This window comes from Cupressus sempervirens, chromosome 10 (assembly GCF_028749045.1).
Source record: "Cupressus sempervirens isolate cs-2001-9-10 chromosome 10, ASM2874904v1, whole genome shotgun sequence".
Lineage (NCBI taxonomy): Eukaryota > Viridiplantae > Streptophyta > Pinopsida > Cupressales > Cupressaceae > Cupressus > Cupressus sempervirens.
The window spans coordinates 462,697,614-462,722,323 of NC_143127.1; positions in this window are offsets into that span (position 1 = coordinate 462,697,614).

Below are 24,710 nucleotides of genomic sequence, written 5' to 3' on the forward strand. Positions count from 1 at the left end.
GGTAGACTCTGGAATCTAATATTAAACTTACTAGTAAAGTCAAAATTTTAGTTGAAATTTCTTGGCATGATAATACAAGAGTATCACCTAATTCAAGAGATGTTCTTAAATTGAGATTTTGCTCAAAAATATGTGATCCACATCCTAAACATCTTTTGGACATGACTCAAATTGAATTGTTCAAAAAAAAGTTTGATGATAAGGTGTTAACTACTAGCATTAGTCAAAAATCTTTTGAAAAGTGTAAAACATGGTATGTAAGAATTAACAACGAAAGAGTCACCTATTTTTGTAAAACTCATGTTCAATTTCATTATCATTATGTCATATTTTGATCTATATCTAGTACCATGCATACTAATAAAATGTTGCACAAATGTGGTACAAAAACACCACTTCAAACTATAAAGGATTTCATATCAAGTGTATCATCTTAAAATGGACCCACTTGCCTTTTAAGACTTTTAGCTCCCTCTTCATAATTTCCTTTTAGGCCATGGTAATGGTTCCCACTTTTTGGCCAAGTTTGACACTAAAATAGATATTTAAAAAAAAAATTTATTTTCAAATGCATATTACTAAAAAACTGTAAAGAATTTGACAATGATGTAAACTAGTGATTTTTAATAGTTTCTAACAATATTTTTTTATTTTTTTAAAACTTCCTTTGAAGTCCATTTTTCCTTCTCCTTTGAGAAGTGGTTTATATGAAACTCAACATTTTCAAAGAGTGATAGGTGTTTTGATCAACATCAAAAAAGTTCTAAAATATGATAATACAAAATTCTTTCAAGCCTAGAATAGTAACATTGATATCTAGCAAGTATTTTTGGTTTCGTTCAATTTTGTAAAAAAATATAGATTGTATTCAATGGAAAAGTGACACTAATGATAATTTAGACATAGGTTGCTTTTGATCAATATAATTTGATTTATATTTATAGAAATGACACATAGATTTAATGATCAATTTTTATTTTTAAATATTCTCTTATTTTCTATTTTTCCCAAAGCTTCAAAAAAAGATTTCTAAAATAGCAAAAAAACCTATATTTAATAAAACTAATAATAAAACATCACGATAAACACAATATATGCTACAAATATATTGATTGGAAAGTATGTTGAGAGGACAATACTTTTCTATATTTAGTTTCAAAATTGAACCTATTTGACCTTTGTTTGAGTCCTCTAAAGGGAAAATTTTGATAGAAATTATGAATGATTTTTTAAATTTCCATTTTTAAAGGCTTCAAGTGAAGTTGTCTTCACATGAAGACAATTTTGGGGTCTTCACCTAAAGAGGCTTCGTAAAAATTCCCCATGGGGGTTTCCCAATATTTGATGTGGGCTTCACTCAAAGCGCCCAAGAGTTGTTTCTTGGTAGCCTTAATAGTCTCAGAGTTTGACCAAGGGACTTTGTTCAAAGCTGTTGTCAATCTAAGGTCTTTGATCGAAGCCCCCTACCTACCCTTAGCCAAGTGAATTTTTCTATATGTGTTGGCCAAGGGACATTCGAATGAATCCTATGAGCTAGTATTGATTTTTTTGAAAAAATAATTGGTTCATATAAAAAGTTGTCTTCATTTTTCAAATCAATCCAAAAAAAACCTTCCAAGGAATTTGTTATTTTTGAAGAAAAATGAAGAAGACCAAAGATAATTTAAAATATTTTGATATTTTTTTAAAGTCCTGAAGACAATTTAAAATATTTTTATAGTATTTTGAAGATCGAAGATGGGATGATAGCAAGGAAGACAAAGCAAGTCTACAAGAAATAGATCACGTTGTGCAGAACAAAGAAATTGTGGAAAACCTTTAGCAAATTATCATAAAAAAAGAGGAAGGTATGTACATGTGTAAATTCATATGCATGTATATTTTCAATTTTATAAATAATTTTCTAATTTTATTCATTTATATGTATGTAGCTCTTAACAAACAATCACAAGATGAAAAAATACATGTTGGAGAAGAATTGAGTCATGACAATGTTGATAAATTGATTGAAAAGAGATGTTGTAGAAGGAGATTGTTGAAAGAGGGAGATTGTATGTTTCAATAATTATTTTTTCATTGATGTCAAACTTGTTATTTTCTAGTAAGACAACTACTTATATGATTTAAGTACTATCACTTAGATGATTGATGAACAAGATTTGATCAAAAGATGTAACAATAACACCTAGAGGAAAGGTTGAGTTATGATTATGTAATGAAGTATAAGAATCAGTTAAGATAGTGATGACATGATTAATTGATAATCTACTTAAGGTTACAAAGGTTGGTTACACTAAGAAAGTTTAGAAGAACAAGTTACACAAAGATTGTCTGACAAGCTTGACCAAGTGGATAGTAGGTGCCAAGAAAATTCAATGCAATTTGAGCAAAAGGTTAGTTGAAGCTGGGAAAAAATCATTCTAGTGTATGCCAAGAAAAATAGTGGATGCCAAGTAAAGTTTAGTTGATGGAAAGCACTAGTAAACTTTAGTTCATGCCGATTAATTTCATAGTGGATGCTGAGAAATGCAGTATGTGTCAAGCATCAAAAGCAAGATAATGCTAATCTATTGCATTATTTAAAAGATTATGAATTTGATGGATCTAAGATGACAAGTTTTTTTTCTTGGATTATGTGAACCAAGTGGAAGATAAGGATAATGAGATGGTGGCATAGAATTCAAGGTAAACCATTTTAAGAAAAATTCAAAGAGAATTCTAGAAGAAGTTTCTAGAAGAGAGATGGAATGTGGGATAGATTCATTGTATCCTACCCAATCTGTATTAACCCTAAATTGGATGATGAAAAATGAGTGGCAAAATATCTTAATTTCCTATTTATAGGAATGGCTAGTTAGAAGCTAAAAGGTTAAGTGTGAGAAATAGGTTTGCTTCATCAAGTGACCTAAGAAAAGAGTCTACATTGGCATGCTAAGCAAAGAGGCTTAAGGAGATGAATACTTGAAGGGTGAACAAGTTATCTTAGTTGTAAAGTATGAAGGCCAAGAAAAATGGAGGACTGAATAGTGATCTATAATCTACAAATAGAGTTGTAAGTTATATTACATCAAGCCTTACTGTTACTCTCTAATAATTGTATTAGTTTAGGGTAAATCCTTTAGATTAAGGTTGACCTAACAGTCATTTGTAAATCTTTTAACTAGGTGAAATTCCAAGTGAATGGTCTAAAGTCCTCTAACAAGGCTCACTCCTAATAGGGTGATTGAAATCCTTTAATAGGGTCACATTTAACAGTGTGTATTGTAACCTTTAATAGGGTTGGCCTTTCATAGGGCATCAGTTCAAAAGAGTGAAAAAGGAGTAGCATGTTACTGGTGGTTTTTCTCAAATTGGGTTTCTACGTAAATCATTTTGTTAAGTTTGTTGATGAATCTGTTGTGTTTCATGTTTATAGTTCTACAAGTTGATTTGATAGTAACCTACAAGTTTTAAATGATTGCATAATCTTATGGATGTATGCATGATGAATAATATTTTATGGGTTCACTAAGCTATGAAAAGTTTTAATTATACATCTAGATCTTGGATAACTGATTCCCCCCCCCCCCCAAACCCCTCTCAATTATTCTAAAAGTATTCCAACAATTGGTATTAGATTCATCTAGTTAAGAGGACTAGTTTGAAGGTACTAGAAGCACAAAGATCAAGATGTCAAAAAGAGATGTACCCAAGCTCAATAGAGATGACTTTCTTGCATGGAAAAGCTTGATGAAGCCTTGGAGGAGTTGGAGATCATGCACAATCTACTATTACCACTAAGCATATTGACCCTATTGGAGCACCAACTACTAAGGATATGAGAAAGAAGAAAGAACATAGCTAGGAAATGTTGGAGATTGCCTCTACCTTAAGTTGTGTTGAATTTGATGATATCAAAGGTCTTGACAGTGCAAAGAAAATGTGGGATTCCCTAGCTTCCATCTATGGAGGAGACACCAATATTCTTAGAGCCAAAGTTGAAAGTCTCAGAGGTAAATTTGATGAAATGAGAATGGAAGATATTGCTCAATATGTTGCAAGGATAAAAGAAGTAGTTAATGCAATAAGAGGAGCTAAAAAAAAATTAGACAATGATACTATTTTAAGCAAAGTTGTAAGGATACTACTTTCTGTTTATGCTATTAGAGTCTTTACAATTCAAGAACTAAGATGTATACCAAGGAATGATCTATCATTTAAAGGTCTGGTAGGTAGACTCACTACTTTTGAGCTATCTAACTTTTACAATTACAAACTTGAGAGTGTTGAATATGCTTTCAAAGCCAAAGTGTCATTAAAGGAACTTGATGAGAAGAAGAAGAAGAAAAAGAAGAAATGTGTATCTAGTAATAGTGATATAGATTAGGAAGATGTTGAACAACTTGAAGCACTAATAGAAAGAAGATTCCATAAAGGTAAAGGCAAGTTCAAATGTAAGTTACCTATCATTTGTTTCAATTGCAATGAAGTTGGTCATATTGCTGCTAGATATCTATAGAAGAAAAATTATAGAGGTGGTGATAGATACAAAAGTAGAAGAGATGAAGATAGCAAGGACTACAAAGACAAAGGGAAAAATTCACATTTCTGAAGAGGAAACATTTGATGAACATGATGATGAAGTAGTATATGTTGCAATGAAAGACAAATCTAATAAAGATGAGGCAACTATACTTGTAACTTGTGTGAACAAAAATGATAGATGAATCATTGACAGTCGATGTTCACATCACATGACTGGAGACAAAAGTAAGTTCATTAACTTGAATTGTTATGATGGAAATAATGTAAGATTTGGTAATGACGCACCATGTTCGATAAAAGGAAAAGATTTTATCAAACTCATAGATAAGATTTTTATGTGACAATGCTTACTATGTTGAAGGACTTAACTATAATTTGTTGATTGTATCAAAACTGAATAATTTGGGATGTAAAGTTGAGTTTAAAAACAAGGTTTCTAAGATATATGACACAAATGGAAGACTGATTGGAAAAGGTGACTAGACTAGAAGTAATCTATTCTATCTTGATATAGAGGATGCTACTTGTCTTGTTGTAAATGTTGATGATGTATGGTTATAGCACAAGAGATTATGTCATGTTAATTTTGATAACTTGGTTAGTATCAGTAACATGAAGAAAGTCAGAGGTTTACCTAAGTTGAAGAAGCATGATAATGTAATGTGCAAACAATGTCAGTTAAGCAAAATGAAAAAGTCAAGTTTTAAGAGAAAAACTTATACCTCTAAAGAAATACTAGAGATTTTTCATACTAACTTATGTGGACCAATTGATGTACAAAGCTACAAAGGAGATAACTACATTATGCTACTTGTTGATGACTATTCCAGAATGATGACAGTTATGTTTCTAAAATAGAAATCTGATCTTTTCAAATGTTTAAGTGGTACTTAGCAAGAGTTGAAAAGGAAATAGGGAAACGTCTAAAGTGTTTGAGATCTAACAGAGGAGGAGAATTCACATCAAATGAATTTGAAATATTTTGTAATGATAGAGGAATCAAAAGGCAAAAATTTGCCCCTAAAACCCCTCCACAAAATGGAATTGTTGAAAGAAGGAATAAATTAATAATGGGTTGTGCTAGAACACTCATAATGGAGAAGAATGTTGCTTTGAAATAATGGAGAGAAGTTGTAAGTATAGCTATCTATACCTTGAACCATGTACAAGTCAAGAAAGGTGCTCATTCAACACCTTTTGAATTATGGTATGGATATTGGCCCAATGTAAAATATTTTAGGGTATTTAGAAACAAATATTACATTCTTAAGGATTTTAGGAATGGTAAAATTGATGCAAAAAGTGAAGAAGGTATATTCCTAGGATACTCCACAAGAAACAAAGCTTATAAGTGTTTGAATACTAACATTAACAAAGTTGTGGAAAGTGCAAATGTAAATGTTGATGACTATACAGAAGTGTATAAGGTTGAACCTATGAAAGAACCAAAAGTATACAAATCATTTGTATACTCTTATGAAGGTATGCCTGCTGAAGAAGATGTTGCAAGCACCAAGTGGATATTCAGAAAACAAGTTAGATGAAAATGGTGAAGTCACAAGGAACAAAGCAAGATTAGTTTGCAAGGGATGTGCATAAGAAGAAGGAATTGACTACGGAGAGACATGTGCCCCTGTTGCTAGATTGGAAGGAATAAGAACTTTCCTTTCTTATTCTACATACAAAAGTTTCAAAGTTTATCAAATGGATGTTAAATCTACATTTTTGAATGGCATATTAGAGGAAGAAGTTTACTTATAATAGCCATAAGGTTTTGTTGATGTTAACAATAAAAGCATGGTATGTAGACTACACAAAGCTCTATATGATTTGAAACAAGCACCAAGAGCATGGTATGAGAGACATCATAAGTGTCTTGTGAAGATTGGATTTGAAAGAATTGATGATAATAACAATCTATACATAAAGATAGAAAAAGGCAAAGGTATTTTTTTATTTGAATTTTTTGTTGATGATATCATATTTGGAGGACAAGATGCTTTATGTAAAAATTTTGCAAATCGGATAAAACTAGAATTTGAAATGTCTATGTTTGGAGAAATCAAATTCTTTGTAAGACTGCAAGTATATTAAATGAAATATGGTATATACATCACTTAGTCAAAATATGTTAAGGAAATATTGAAAACTTTTGGATTGGAGGATTCCAAACTAGTAAGTATACCTATGGTGACAGGACTCAAGTTTTCAAAGAATGATGATTTAGCTTAGGTAAATCAAATATTATATAGGTCTATGATTGGAAAATTGCAATATGTGGTACACAATAGACCTAACATTGTATTTTCTGTAGGGATAGTTGCAAGATTCTCTACAAATCCCAAGGAGAATTATTTAATGGCTGTGAAAAGAATAATGAGATATCTGAAAGGAACAGAAGAGTTTGGTCTATACTATAAGAAATTTGAGAAATTTGAATTAAGAGCCTACACTGATGCTAATTGGGCTAGAAACATTAATGATAGAAAAAGCACCAGTGGAGGAGCATTTTTCTTAGGTAAGAGACTAGTTACATGGACTAGTAAGAAATAAAACTACACCTCACAATCTATTGTTGAAGCTAAATATGTTGTTGCTACTGTAAATTGCACAAACATTATATGGATCAAACAGCTACTTAAAGGAATGAAGGAAGAGATCAAAAAATTGGTGATATTTTATTGTGATAATACAAGTGCTATCAATATATCAAAGAATCTAGTGATGCACACTAAGACTAAGCACATTGCAATCAAGTATCATTACTTGAGAGAATTAGTTCAAGTTAAAGAAGTGAAGATGGAATATGTTAACACAAAGGAGAAAATTGTTGATATCTTTACAAAAGCATTACCTAAGGATTCTCATGAGTATCTAAGAGGTAAACTAGGGATGATACCCCTATCAAAGGCTATCTAAGTAACAAGAAGAGTGCCCTGCATCAAACAAATTGATGTTCATACATTACAAATTGATGTAGAGGATCTTACTTTAGGAGTAGCCTAAAGTGACCAATAAGAAGAAACTTCAAATCAGTCAAAAGCAAGGTGTCAAATAGAGAAATTGAAGAAACTAAAAAGCTTATATCTACATGTTAAGATGATAAGTCATTAGCATTGTTGTCAAAGAGGGAGATAATCTTGTTGATCAATAGTATAATCACAAGAGAGATAATTGCTAAGGGAGACAATTGCTGATATTGATGATCAAAGGAGAACAAAAGTATAATGAGGGAGAGAGAAATACAAGAAAGAGGGAGAAATCCTAATATCTACCTAGTATGAGGGAGATATAAGATGAAACTTAGAGGGAGTCAAAAGATGGAAATTGTTGATAGAGGAAGAGATTTCAATACAAGGAATTATTTTCTTTTTGGTATTGATATTTTCATACTATTTTAACCTAGTCAGTTTGGTTGAACAAGGTGTTTACAATTTGGTTGATTTGGTTGATCAGTTTGGTTTGCCATCAATGCCAATGAGGGAGATTGTTGATGAATTGATTGAAAAGAGATGTTGTACAAGGAGATTGTTAAAAGAGGGAGATTGTATGTTTCAATCATTATTTTATCACTAATGTCAAACCTGCTATTTGCTAGTAAGACAACTACTTATATGATTTAAGTACTATCACTTAGATCATTGATAAAGAGGATTTGATCAAAAGATGTAACAATAGCACCTAGAGGAAAGGTTGAGTTAAGATTATGAAATGAAGTACAAGAATCAATTAAGATAGTGATGAGATGATGAATTGATATTCTACTTAAGGTTACAAAGGCTAGTTACACTAAGAAAGTTTAGAAGAACAATTTACACAAAGATTTTTTGCCAAGATTGACCAAGTGGATAGTAGGTGTCGAGAAAAGTCAATGCAAGTTGAGCAAAAAGTTAGTTGAAGCCAAACAAAAGTTCATTCTAGTGTATGTCGAGCAAAATAGTGGATGTCAAGTAAATTTTAGTTGATGCTGACCATTGTAAACTTTAGTTCATGCCAAATAATTTTATAGGGGATGACGAGCAATGCAGTATGTGTCGAGCATCAAAAGAAAGATAATGTAAAGTTGTTGCATTATTTAAAAAATCATGAATTTGATGGATCTAAGCCAACAAGTTTGTTTTCTTAGATTATGTGAATGAGGTGCAAGATAAGAATAATGAGTTGGTGGCACAGAATTCAAGGTAAACCATTTTTTGGAAAATTCAAAGAGGGTTCTAGGAGAATCTTCTAGAAGAGAGATGGAATGTGGGATAGATTCATTGTATCCTACCTAATCTATCTTAACCCTAAATTGGATGATAAAAAATGAGTGGCAAAATATCTTAGTTTTCTATTTATAGGAATGGTTAGTTAGAAGCAAAAAGGTTAAGTGCAAGAAAGTGTTTTGCTTCATCAAGTGACTAAGAAAAGAGTATGCATTGGCATGCTAAGCAAGGAGGCTTAAGGAGATGAATGCTTGAAGGGTGAATAAGCTATCATAGCTGCAAAGTATGAAGGCCAAGTAGAATGGAGGACTGAATAGTGATCTGTAATCTGCAAATGAAGTTGTAAGTTATATTAGATCAAGCCTTATTATTACTTTCTAACAATTGCATCAATCTAGGGTAAATCCTTTGGATTAAGGTTGACCTAAGAGTCATTTGTAAATCTTTTAACTAGGTGACATTTCAAGTGAATAGTCTAAAGTCCTCTAACAAGGCTCACTCCTAATGGGGTGATTGAAATCCTTTAACAAGGTCACATTTAATAGTGTGTATTGTAATCTTTAATAGGGTTGGCCTTTTGTAGGGCATTACTTTAGAAGAGTGAAAAAGGAGTAGCATGTTACTGGTGGTTTTTCCCAAATTGGGTTTCCATGTAAATCAGTGTGTGAAGTGTGTTGATGAATCTATTTATGTTTCATGTTTATAGTTTTGCAAGTTCATTTGATAGTAACCTAGAAGTTTTAAGTGATTGCATAATCTTATGGATGTATGCATGATGAATAATGTTTTATGGATTCACTAACCTGTGAAAATTTTTAGTTATACATCTGGATCTTGGATAATTGATTCACTCCCCCTAGTTATTCTAAAAGTATTCTAATAGACAATACATGACATAATAATTCAGGACATGAAGCAAAGAAAGTTGGAGAAGGATCAAGATCAATTTCTCAAATTGGTATGGATGAATGCATAAGACTGGCCACAAGTGTAAATAAAAATATCACTCATAGAAATTTAGATGATTTACTTGCAATGGATGTGGATGAATTAAAATTACTTGTTGATGTTAAATCATTAAGTCTTTCCAAAAAATAGAGCTTTGAATAAGATAGTAAAAGAAATAACAGGTAAATTTGATGTTTTGGAAACACTTGAAAAAATTCAAGTACTTTCTCATGTTCTTTTAGAAAATAACTTGCATGAACCATTAAAATTGCTAGGTGTACACACGGCATCAAAAAAGAGAAAATTTTCTAACATGCAAAGTGATATTATTGAAGATGTTAAGAAATATTTGAGCTCTGTAGGGAAGACAACTTGAATTCAAGATAAGAGCACTACAAGAAGAGCTATGTTGACATCTATTATTGGTAGTAGTATAGCCCAAAATAGACAAATATCTTCAATTTTATCACATATTAGTTTTAATAAAAGATTCATATCAAAATATGTTAAGAGGAGAATGGTTTTGGATGATAGTACTTTGGAAGGAAATTGAGCAATTATTTGTAGAGCTCCTTGTTGTGATAGGATTGATGATAGAGTCAAAAAAATTGTAATATCCTTTTGGAATGATAATACTTGTCCTTCATCAAATATTAGAGATGTTCTCAAACATAGGGTTAGAGCTAATCTTTATGAAAATCATACAAAACATTGGATGGACAAAACACAACATGAAATGTATGTCTCATTTTGTAGTTCAAATCCTGATATAAAAATGATAACTTGAAAGGGTTACAAGTATGTAGGGAATGAAATTAAATTTGGGAAAGGGTTAGAAAAATTAGAATATGTTAAAGAGGAGATAAGTGTTGGAGAATTTATGGATAAATGTAAAATTTTGATACAACCATATAATCGTCATTTCTTTTTTTGCAAAGTGGAAAGTACAATAATTTTAAACACTTAGAGATATAATTTTCCACTTGGAACCATTTTAGCCGTTGTTGACTTTGTAGAAAACTATTTTTTCATTCATCAAAAGGCTATTCAATCAAACTAGTATTTTTCATATTAGGTTACTATTATGGTACAAAAGTGTTATCATCATGCACAGTTAGATTTGGATGGTATTCAAAGCACAGATGAAGTATGAGTCATCAAGAAATAATATCACTTCTACATAAGTGATGATGAAGAACATGTTATTCATTATGTAGAACATTGTTTCAAGATTTTTTTGCATATATCAAAGAAAGAGGCATAAGTATCCATAAACATTATGTTTGGTTAGATGGGTGTGTTGCACAATTCAAATCATCTAGACTATTTTATTCACTTTTTTTATATCATTATAATGAAAACATGCCAGAGATATGGAGTTTCTTTGAAAGTGGACATGATAAAGGTGAAAATGATGGTGTTGGAGTTTGCATCAAATGTTCTCTACAAAAATATCAAATAAATTATAAGGAAGATCATATAAATAATACACATGAAATTTTTGAATGGTACAAGACATATTTTGTATCAAAAAAGGTTGGCACATCATCAAGAATGAGTCAAGCAGTACCATGTAGAGTCTTTTGGGAAATATCAAGTAAATGTGTGCATGTGTATATATTGTATCTTATCTAATTTAAGTTATACACACATGAATATATATTTTCATCTCTAATTGTTTTGTATATATTAAATATGTGTCTTTAAGTGTGGATAGAAAAACTATTCATGGTTGGAAGAGGATAGAAAAAGCATGATCCTTACATTCTGTTATGAGTATTAATCAGGGCATTTGGACATTGTACATGAGAGACTATTCATGTTTTTGTTGTTATTGCATGGTTGAGAATTGTAATGAATGCATCAATCAAGATCATGGATATGTAGGTCTATGGACTTTAGTGTCACTTGTTGGTACTGATACAATTAATGGAGATGTAGATGAAAACTTTGATGACATTCCTTTCATTTCTACTAGTTATAACCATATATGTGGACAAGTTCAAATTAGTAAGTAAAATTCAAAAAATAATAAATATATATTAAAGTCACAAAGATAATTTAGAGCTCACATATACATGTATGATATTTATTGTGTGTAGGCAAAGTCTTTATAGTTATTTTTGAGCCTGGAAATGTAGGAGTGAGTTACAATTTATTATTTTGCACATTAGAAAGGATGAAGTTAACTGAACTTGAAGAAAGTGATGGAATGTTATTCCCCATAGGTTTATTTTTCAAATATATATAAATTATGTGTGTTTATTATTAAATCATGAATTTATTTATTACATGTACACATTAAAATAACATTTAAATGCATAGTGTGCAAGTTCAATTCTTTTGAAGGGAACATATCTCAGCCAAAACATATTAGTGAAACATGGAATTCACTTTCTTAATTACCAACCTGACAATAAAGTGCTTCAATATAGTCACCATGTTATTGGTACCTCCATTTATCTACATCCAGTTAAACATAAAAGTGGACATCGCAAGTGTAGATTAGATACTGATGACCATGAGAGAATAGTAAATGTTCTTCATGAGTGTGTGGAACCACTTGAGATATTTCATATTTATAGCACTTTCTTAGATATTTTATACTTAGGACTTGCTTAGATACTTCATAAATTTACCAAGTCACTATTTGATCTAGTTGAAAGGTATGTACATGTATGTATGTATCTTCATTTAATACATTTCATGTTTGTATGTTCATTTCTTGTAACTTAGGACAAGTATATGTGTAGACATGTGTACATGTTCATTTCATACATAACTTGTAGGACTTATATCATGTACATGTGTTTATTTCATGTAACTTAGGACTTATATCATTTTCAATGAATTCATTTCATGTAACACGTTTAGGACTTATATTAAATACTTACATGTTCATTTTATATGAATTTTAGGAGTTTATACATGTACATGTACATTTTCATTAATCATGTCTCTTTAAATAATTTTCATCATGTGTTTTAATGTTGAATCATGTACATCTAATTATAAACTATAAACATACATATTCACATTTATAATCATAAATTGAACCAATCATGTACATCTAACTATAAACTAAATACATATATCACATGGACCATAAACTAGAAACATATATCACATGTCTAATCATAAATTAAACTAATCATGTGTCTAATCATAAATGAATCATATACACATGTGAAAAGATAAATACATACATATATATATAATCATAAATGTATATGTCTAAACAAGATCAATGATAAAGTAAACATGTGCATGTGGCCTAAACTAGAGAGCCATCCAGATGCATATAAACAAAGAGACCCTCTAATCAAGACTTAAGAGGATCATGTGCTTGTGGAGTATCAACTGAGCGCTACAAATTAAAATACAAAAATTTGTGAGACATATACATGGGAACTAGTTTCAAATATTTGTACAAATTTAAATGCATCGATGCACATGCATGTATCTAGTATTGAATTAATTTAAATTTCTATTTAAAAATCACCTGAGAACTAGTGGGTGTCACATCCATCATATTTGTAACCCATGAGTAGTAGGTGTCGCATTGATAACATCTATCGTCCCACTATGATTGGAGCCCACACTGGAAGAAGCATGCTCTCCTACCTATGCCTACAAAAAAATAATTCATTTGGAAATATTAGTACATAAATATATAATTTTGAATATAACTTTGTTATTGTAAGAATGAAATTTAAAAGAGGTACCTAGGTCTAACAAGCAAGAGGGTCATCACTGACACATACTAAGGGTCGCTTGAAATATAGGCCTCGGTGAAATCGTCGCTATGAAACTATGTAAAGTCATCCCCTATGTATCTATGATATATGAATATGCATGTATAAGATCATCTAGAAGATACAAGGCCATATCCATATGTCAATGTTCTCCAATGAGGCAAAGTATATCTCTTGGGGTAGGAATATGTGAAACTCTATAGATCTTGACACTAGATGGCGTAGTACTCAATGATGCCTCTAAAGATGATCTATGTTGACTGGGTCTACTCAAAATATATCTACCTAGAATGTTAGATATCAACCACTTCCCTCTGAGAAGCAATAACAACTCTATCTATAGTAGAGGTCATCACTAGAGTCAATGTTGGGGTCCTAGATCCCACCAATGCACAATGATGAGGAAAAAGATGAGCTGGCTCATGATACGTATGAAGATCACAAACTCTTTTGTGTCCCTAACCATAATATCTAGGAATATCTAAATAGTTAACTTGATTCCCAAAATGGATCTATGCATACAACTATTGGGCAAAATATAATGGAATTTGGTCATTATTAGGATAACAACCATGTGTTGCTAGGAATCAAGGGTACATCATACAAGAAATATGTGGCACAACACATCTAGTAACTTGATATACGTTGACCTTGGTCTTTCCCTCATAAAATGGGAAGACCTCTCATTTAATACTCTCATTAGAAACTAGGCTCTAAACCTACTCTAAGGATATACCAATTGATATCCTTGCTCTAATCTCAACAAAATCCTATCTATAGACTATGGTTTGAATGCATTTTGTGATCTAAGCCTATTAGTAAGCTCCTCAAGACTATTCAAACTATACTAACAGATACCTCTGTATAAATGATCCTGAGATCTCTTAATAGCTGATCTCAGTCTAGTAGTCTTTGTGGTAACAAACTAGAATATAGTCATCATATTAGTAATGTGAGGGTAGACAGATGGTACATCAGCATGTGGTCCCTATCCCTAAGCCTATCCATTTCCTTGTCCCCTTCCCTATCCTTCCCCCTACCCCTGTCCCTATCCATGTCCTTGTCCCTACCCTTGATCATATCCCTATCCTTGACCCTCTCCCTATCCCTGATCCTAAGGTTGAGGTTGAGGTTTTCCATGATCATGGGATGCCATCAACAAGTAACATGTGCAAATTGAATGTTAACTTAATATTACAAGAATATAAGGGATCAATACGGAGATGCCATATAACTACAAGAGTGTGTATTCAATAAGGGGTCATGATAGGTTCTATCAGTCATCTAAAGGTCATAAGGGGCCCTATTAAGTCTTATAAGTATTTCTAAGGCTTTAAGAGGTCATGTATAAGGTCCTATTAGATCTTATTAGTAATCTAAGGTGTTCATAGGTCATATTAAGTGTTAATCAAAATAAATTAAATGTAGGAGAGAGAAATTAGAGAGAGAGACAGAGAGAAAGTGTGTGAGAGAGAGATAGAGAAAGTGAGGAGAGAGTGAGAGTGGAGGGAGAAAGTGAGAAGATAGAGAGAGTGAGGAGAGAGAAAGTGTGCGAGAGAGAGAGAGAGGAGGGGGGGGAGAGAGAGAGAGAGAGAGAGAGAGAGAGAGAGAGAGAGAGAGAGAGAGAGAGAGAGAGAGAGAGAGAGAGAGAGAGAGAGTAAAGGGACAGTGAGAGAGAGAGAGGAGAGGGAGAGAGATATTGAGAAGAGAGAGTGAGGAGAAAGAAAGTGACGAGAGAGAAAGTGAAGAAAGAGATTGAGGAGAGAGAAAGTAAGAGTGAGGAGAGAGAAAGTAAAGAGAGAGAAAGTGAGAAGAGGGAGAGAGAGAGGAGAGAGCAAGTGAGAAAAGGGAGAGAGAAAGTGAGAGGAGAGAGAAAAAGAGAGAATGAGGAGAGAGAAAGTGAGAAGAGAGAGAGTGAGGAGAGAGAGTGAGAAGAGGGATCTAGAGTGAGAATAGAAAGTGGAGAGAGAGTGAGGATAGGGAGAGTGAGGAGAGAGAAAGTAAGGAGAGAGAAAGTGAGAAGAGAGAGTAAGGAGAGAGAAAGTGAGAAGCTCGAGAGAGTAAATAGAGAGAGAAAGTGAGAGTGAGATTGAAGAGAGAGAAAGTGAGCTTGATAGTTTTAAATTGTTTGAGAGGAGGGAGAGAGAGAGAGAGAGAGAGAGAGAGAGAGAGAGAGAGAGAGAGAGAGTTTTCTAGATATCCTAGGTTTTTATTTTTTTATTCATCTAGATTTTTAAATTGTTTTTTGTTTTCTACATTTACCTAGTCCTAGTTTTGGTTTTTGTTGTCTATTTCTTCCAACTACAATTTTAACTATGTTTTTCAATATTTCCTAACATGTAAACTAAAATACAATATATAAACATATACTAAAATAACTAATACCAATAAAAATAACTAAATATTCATTAAAAAAAACTAAACTTTCATTAAAAACTACTAAACATTCATTTAAAAAAACAACTAAATATTCATACAAATCTACTAAACATTCATTTTTAAAAAAACTAAATATTCATTAAAAATAATTAATACTTGATAAAAAAACACAAAAATTTAAAAAAATGAACATGTCTCATATGTTAAATGCTCCATGAAGGTCGATAATGGTAGGTCAAAATGATGATGCAACTGAAGGCATCACAACATTCCCTCTAAGCCCTTCCACGAAATCATAGCCATAAAAATGAAATGAAAAATGGTAATCTAACTATTAAAAAACCATTTTGGGCAGAAAAAATGGTTTTTAATGGATTCAAACAAAGCCCTAATGGCTTCACACAAAGCTTTATTGGCTAGTAGCCTCATCAATTTTTGTGCAAAGCCCCAACTACATGGCTTCATGTAAAGCCATGTGGTAGTTTCATGAGAATCCTATGCTTTGTTCAAAGCATATAAAAATCAAAATTCCCACTTTTCATTCAATTTTTTCATGATGAAAAGTTGGAACCATTACTATGGCCTAACCCATATGCTTGTGCTCAATCTCCTTTTTCCCATATCTTCTTCCTCTTTCCACCCTTATATTTTTGACACCGATCCCTTCCTTCTATGGCACCCAGGACTTGACCTCTAGGACTAGGTTAACTCAAGTTGACCTCATCTAGACTAGATCAACCCAAGTCAACCAAGTTGACCCAAGCCAAACTAGTCCTTGGAAGTTCTGGAGCTCAGGGCTTAAAAGGCCTCAGGGGTTTAATTAGTTTTATATCTTTACCCATTCAGTCTCGATTATTTTCCTGCCTCAAAACTTCAATATAAGAAGACTTAGAGGCTTTATTTTTGCATCTCATCTCACTCATTGTTCATGTAGTCAAGATCTTGATCTCAAGTGAATATTGTTGCCTTTTTCATTCAAGGAGTTCGAGTATTCAAGTTTTTCAAGCATTCAAGAAAGGAGATTTCTATCTAGTGTTGAAGAATCCTTTGTGAGCATTTCCTCTTCAAAATCTAGCTTATTTTTGGCCATCAAGGGAGAAGATCTATATTGAAGTGTTCATCATCTCTTTCATTGATGCACTTTTATATCCATGACACCATGATGGAATTATGGTAGATTCATTGCAAAGAATTGAGATACCCTACATTCCTAAATTCAAGATCTAAATTACATTTACATACATACAAATAAGGTGAATCCTAACATTTATCTTGTCTTTCATTCATTTACATTTGCATTTCTCTATTATGGTTAATTCCTTAACCTAGGGCTTGACCAAGGAAAGCCCTCATCAAACCCTAACCCCTAAACATTTCTTTTTTGCATTGATTTTTAGGTTTGGAGTGAAAAGGATTATAGATCTAGAACCTACAATTCACAATATTTCTAGATTCATTAGTTGTAGATCAGTTGATTATGTCAACCTAGTTGTAGGATGTCTTCCCAAGTCAACCCAGTCCTTCAATCTTCGATTTTGGGGAGATTTTTGGGTTTTTTTCCTTTCATTGTTTCATTCCAAGATTCATGGACAAATATTCAAATACAACTTTTTATCAGCCTAAAATAGAAGCACTTCCATGTTAAGAATGTTTAGCCCTCCTTAGGGGATGTTTTGGGCATTCATTAAGTTGTCCCTTGTTTTTGCCCCCTTCCCATCTTCTATGCCTATTAAGGACTCTATTTGGGCCTCCCTGGGTACTATTTTTCCCTTCTGGCTCATTTTCTAGGGATCCTAAACCCTTGGGTCAAGGTCAACCTTGAGTTGACCCAAGTCCTTTTCATTAGAAAGTTTTTTGAATGCAAGGATAGGTTCAAAAGTTTATTTTCTTTCTTTTGGGTCAGTTGTTTTAAGTTCGAAACCATAAACTCTTAAGTTATATTTAATCTAGGTCCATTTCAAGGGGTTAAGTCTTAATTAGAATTTAATTCTCCTATGTCAACTTCTCTAGAAATTTGTGCTCTAGACTAGTATAAAAGGAAGCCTTCCTCTCTCATTTTTAGATCCACTTTTCATGATCAAGTAATCGAGTTTTCTCCCAAGAAAATTCAAGCAAGCAAATCAAGTGAGAAAGCAATCACTTATTCAAGCATTCAAGTTCTCCATTGAAGATCAAGGATTAAATTAAAAAGCCTTTGAAGGGATTTGGTTCAAGCATTCAAGATTCATCATTCAAACCCTAGATATATTCATCATAGTGGTGCAATCTTCCTTCAAGATCCTTTGTTCACCTTCAAGATCTATTATTTCTTCCCTCAAGGTGGATTTCAAGCATACAATCATGAAGTTTTTGATTTACATTATTGATTCCTAGCTTTCATATCAATATACTTGTTTACATTTCAAATACAATTGCATATCTATTGAATATCATAAATTCATTATTAGATCTACTTCTACTACTTGCTAGCATTCTCTATTTCAATTCTATTATTAAGGCTAATTCTAAACTAGGGTTTGACTAAGGAAAACCCTCCTCAAAACAACAAAACTCTTTTTCTTGCAGATACAAGTATGGGACAACAAATATTAGTGCAGATCTAGATACCCTTTTCACCGAACATTCAAGATTTGTGAACAGAATTTTCATTGGAGCAATGCAAATCAAGGTTGAAATGAAAGGGGTAAGATTGTGCCCCAAGGTAAGATCTTACCCCATATTTGGGTGAAGATCAACCTGGCTCAGAAAAGAAAATGATTTTTGGGTTTTGTAGATCTCACAGTTTTGAAATAAGATCACAAAAATCAACAATTTCTAAGACTATTTGACAGAGTTTTCAGTAGGTTCTTTTTCAAAGGTATGTACTTTCATTTTTTCATTTCAATATTAGCATTTCTAGATTTACATTTCATTCCTTTAAAATTCATATGTATTTGTAAAATATGGGTTTAAGGTCTCTTTCATGTGCATTATTATAAACCCTATTCATCCATATTTTTATATCCTACAAGTTCAGATCTATGCATTTTCGGGTAAAAATACATCTTCCTCTGCACATATTAAGGTGAGTTATTTATATTTCATTTCATTTAATATCTTTACCCTATATTTACATCTTAATTTGGCTAATTGTCTTTACATAGCATCTAGATTTACATTATTTAAGCAATTAGTTCAATTTCGCATTCACATTATCTAATTAAGGGCCAAAGAGAGTAAATTTCCTTGTACTATAGTCCTCTATATAATTTGAATTTAGTATTACATCCCTTCTTCCTTTGGGTCCTAGATAATAAAATTTGGATCACAAGTGGAATCATATTTGGAAATTCCCCTCTTTCCCTCACACACATATTTGAATGGCTCGTTGACCTAGCAAAGTGAAAGTCTACATCTTATTTAAAGTGCTTCCATTTTACCACTAAACATTTTGGTGAACCTATCTTCTTACCCTCTCTTATTATTAGAGTTAGATTTTTTTTTTTTACATTAATAGTTTTCCTTATTTTAGGTGAACCTGGTACCCTTTCCTCTCCTATTTTAGTTTTTGGAAATACATTTGGCTATCTTAGATTGTTTTATCTCTTATTTTAATCTTCTTTTGCATTACATGTTTAGATATAGCTTTTATACATTTGACTAATGTTGTAAAAGTTGTTTAAAGTATTTTTTAATCATTCCTCTATCCCATTTTCTATAAAATAACATCCTCCTTTAAGATATGTTTCCCCTAAAAGGAATCAATTTAGGGTATGTGATGTTGCCTTGTCATGTCTTATATCACCTTATAAGGAACCATTAGAGATAGATTATGATTTTAACCTCTCTATTAGTGATCTTTCTATTTGTGAGGGAAAGTTAGAGATTGATGTTAACATTTCTCCTAATATAGACCTTTATCTATGAGGACACTTTGTGTAAAGAATATTTTCTACCTTCTTTCAATCCCTCTCCTTTTTCTTCCATGGTATACTTTCTTGACAAAGATATTTTTCCCTGTGATGATTCTCCTATTTGGATGAACCGTTGGATAATGACATGGACTACTCTCTTCCCCATCAAAGAATCTTACTTACAAATCATGCTATCATGGATGACAACTCTTCTATCTCATTTTCACAAGACATAGTTCATATTTCTCCTTCTCGTAAAACATACCTTCCTTTCAAGGATATTTTAGTGCAAGAGGATGACATTATAAACACTTTCATCAATGTGACCTTTCCTTTGTTTGACATTCCTACTAGAAATGACTCATTAATGGACATCCATAATCCCTATTCTAAGGATTCCTTAGAAAAAGAGGATAATGGTAATCTCCTTAATGATCTCCATTCTAGTGATAAGTCTATGGAAAAGAAATATCTTTATCATGTTCATCTCATTCAACCTATTCTCACTCTCAAGGGTTACACTTCATCAAATAAACCTCTCACCACCCTTAAGGGTTAATCTTCAGTAACTATTAAAGGGGAATCTAGGAACCTAAGGATTATCATATGGTGTATCACACCTATCGTACAAGGAATAATCCTCAACCTACTTCTTCTCTTCCACCTTCTCAACCCCTTCTTCTCCCTCCACCTTGTCTTTCTCAAAATATTAATTTGGATTATGATTTGGTATCTTAGTTATGTAATACCCCTACCAAGATTTTTCTTTGGGAACATTCTCAAACATCTCTTACATATCATGAATTCTTCAAATAAGCTTTATCCTCTCTTCCAACTCCATCTCCTAATCAAGATAACATCAATGTCTTTTTACAATGCATGAATACTACATTAGTCCCACCTCAAATTGTGTTTACTCATGATGACTTACCTCTTGAAGAGATTCAATATTGTTATGATGGTCTTATGATAACTATCCTAGTTAATGGTAATCTTATTCTTCAAACTCTAGTTTATAATGGATCTGGGCTTAATATTTGTAGCATGGATATGCTCAAATAAATTAACACCAATCTTTCAAATATCAAACATGATAGTACCTCTATTCATGGCTTTGATTATATTTCTAAGAAAAATGTAGGTACCATCACTTTACCCATCAAAGTAGGTCTAGTTGTTTTGAATACTCATATTCATGTTATCATTATACCTCTTAATTACAATCTTCTTTAGGGTAGAAATGTGTTACATGCTATGCATGTTGTTCCTTCAATTCTTTATAAAATAGTCAAGTTTTTCTATTATAATGTGATGCACACTCTTCATGCAAATACTAAGCCAAATAGTTGTCTAAATATTGAGAACAACAAAATAAAGAATCTAATGATGATCATACTTCTACAAGTACCCTTCTAGGTGATGTTTTGAGAGCTTTAGATTTCACACCAACCTTTATTAAAGAATTTAGGGTTAAGGACTTTCCATTCATCAGATATCATAATTCAAGATGTGTGCAACAAAGTATTGAATCTCGTTCTTTGTCCACAGCTTGTGACATATCTTCTCCTACTAATCAAGAACTTATTTTACCTAAACTTCTTTGCACTAATGCAATTACTAGGCCTAAACGTTGAAAGAAACATAGTCAAAAACTAATGAATCTTCTATTTTCCATGTATGACCATTATCATGATCACTCTACTAATAATTGTCAAGATTCACATTATAAGACCCAACAACTCATTAATAATGGGGATATTCACATATCTTCTTATAATGAGCTCTCTTTTTCTTCTAAATTCTTTAAATGATATTTAAGTCCCTATTATGATTCTCCATGACATGTACCATTGTTGACCATCTTTCTAGGGGATCATTTCCATACATGGTTTTCTTTTTTAGTTTCATAACAGGTTTGTTTCATTTTCTCTTGTTGCTATACTTTGGGGCAAGGTAACCATTTCCTTCCTTTTCACTTTCTCATGGGTCAACTATTTCCTTTGGTTGAGTTTTACTTGTTTATCATGTAACATCTAATCTTATATTATTAGCAAGTGGGTTTTCATGATAGATAGATAACTTGCCTTGAAGACTCACAATAGTGTATCCTCTTTTTCAAGGATTTCCATTTTTCCTTCTTGCATTTTTTCTCTACATTCAACCCTTTTATGACCTCATAAGAGTTGTGATCTCTTTGGTTTCAACTAGGTGTTGCTTGTGGGTACTATCTTGATGTTGAAATTGCTTTATCCTTCTTTATCACTTCCTTAAGATGCCAAAATAAGAAATTATTTTTCCATCTTAAGGGGGTTCATATATGGTTACCTTATCCTTTTCATTATTTTTTTAAAGAACATCATATAGAGTACACTAGCATGACACAACTTGCTAGTGCTAGATACTCTCCCCTTTTATACATGTCTTAGATTGGTTGACTGGCATGCCACACACACTTGTTAGACCATTTTGACCTATCCAATTTTTAGAATTATTTAGAATAAATGAGAGGGGGGGGGGGAGAGGATGAATCAATTATTCAAGGTCAAGATGTCCCAATAAAACTTTTCACTTAGCTTAGTGAACCCATTAATTATTCATATCTATACATGCATCAAAGCTAATCATTAAAACTTGTAGGTTACTATTAAATCAACATGCAGCAATAAAAACATGAACCATGAAAATTCATTCACACACTTGACACAGTGATTTAATGTGGAAACTCAATTTGGGAAAACCCACCAATAACATGCTACTTCATTTTCACTTTTCTGAAGTGATGCCATGTAAAAGGTCAACCTTGTTAAAGGTTACAACACGCATTGTTAAATGTGACCCGATTAAGGGATTCAATCACCCTATTAGAAGTGAGCCTGGTTAAAGGACTTTAGAACATTCACTTGGAATGTCACCTAGTTATAGGACTTTCAAATGATTGTTAAGTCAACCCTAGTCCAAAGGATTTTACCCTAACTGATACAATTGTTAGAGAGTAATAGTAGAGCTTTGATCTGATACAACTTACAACTTATCTTGTAGATTCTAAATCATAATTTAGTCCTCAATTTTTGTGGCTTTCATTCTTTGTAGCTCTGATAGCTTGTTCACCCTTCAAGCATATATCTCCTTAAGCCTTCTTGCTTGGTACGCCAATGTAGTCACTTTTGTAGTCACTGGACAAAGCAGAGTCCTTGACTCTCTATCACTATTCTTCCTTGGTCTTCTCTAAACTTCTCAATATCTTCCCCTTGATTCCACATTCAAACTACTTGCTTCATGACCAGAAATTACTTAAATAGGAGATCAGAATACTTTTCTTGCTCTATTTTACATCATCCATTTTAGGATTTAGATGGATTAGGTAGGATACAATGTATCTACCCCATATCTTGTCTCTTCAAGAAACTTCTCCTAGAATCCATTTGAATTTTCCTTAAAATGGTTTAATTAGAATTTTGTATCACTAGCTCATCAGCCTTATCTTCCACATGGTTCACAGACTTCAAGAAAACAAACTTGTCAGCTCGTATTTGGTGAATCTTTGACTTTTCTAATAATGCAGTAGCTTAACATTATTAATCTTCTGATACTTGGTACATACTACATTGCTTGACATCTACTATGAGTTCACTCGGCATCAACTATGATTTACTAATGCTCAACACCTATTGTATTTTGCTCGACACCAACTGTGTTACCCAGCACACATTAGAATTTTCTTTTACTTAGCACCAATTGATTTTCTACTAAGCTTGAACAAACTTTACTTGGCACCTATAATTAACTTGGTCAAGCTTTGTAGACAGTCTTAGTATTACTTGTTTTTCTAGGGTTTCTAAGTGTAGCCAACCTTTGTACCTTTAAGTAGATTATCAATATATCATTTCACCATTGTCTTAACTAATCCTTGTACTTCATTGCATAACCATAACTCAACCTTTCCTCTAGGTGCTATTGTTACATCATATTGATTAAATCCTCTTCATCAATTAACTAAATGATAGTACTTGGATCTTATAAGAAATTGTCTTACCAACAAATAGTAGGTTTGACATTAGTGACAAAACAATGATTGAAACATATGTTCTGCTTCAATAATCTCCCTTTTTCAACAATGATCTTTTCAATCAGATCTCAATAATCCAATTTCATATACAAACCATTCTCATAATATAGGATTACTAAATCATGTGAGTGTAAAGAAAATTTGTGGGATTGACTATCGGGAACACAAACCTGCTAGACTATTCAATCCTATCCCCTTTTGTATGATTCACAATAAGGAACACAAACCTTATTTGAAAAGTTTATCACACCCTCTTCTCTCACTTTCTTTGTTTTCAATAATATCTCTCTTATTGTGATTTTGAGATTTGAGAAAGATTCAAGTTTATTAGGGACAAATATGGATTCTAAGTATGGCCTAGAGTACTTTAGCCTTTCTAGCTCAGTATGATCTATAGGTTATCTTCAAATCTATACATTATTCCTAGCTTCATGATTTCTTTGTCTCCCAAGTTGTGATAAGATCATCTTTTCTTCTTTTTTTCACTTTACCATGAGTTTTAGGAAACTCATACTTCCTCTAAAGTGGGGGCCAAATGTACCATCTTAAAATGGACACACTTTCCTTTTAAGAATTTTTATATCCCTCTTCATAGTTCCCTCTTTAGACCATGCGTATGCTTATGATTGGTTTCCTTTTTCTCCTATCTTCTTCCCCTTTCCACCCTTATCTTTTTGGCATGTACCCCTTCTTTATGTGGTAACTAGGACTTGACCTCCAAGACTAGGTTGATTCAACTCAACCTAGTCTGGACTACTTCAACCCAAGTCAACCTTATCCTCCCAAATTGACCTAGTCCTAGAGAAGTTCAACCTAGGTTGACCTAGTCCTTGGCAGTTTCAGAGCTCAGGACTCGAAAGGCCTCAGGGATTTATTTAGTTTTTTACCATTACCTAGTCAGCCTATATTATTTTCTTTCCTTAAAAAATCATATATAAGG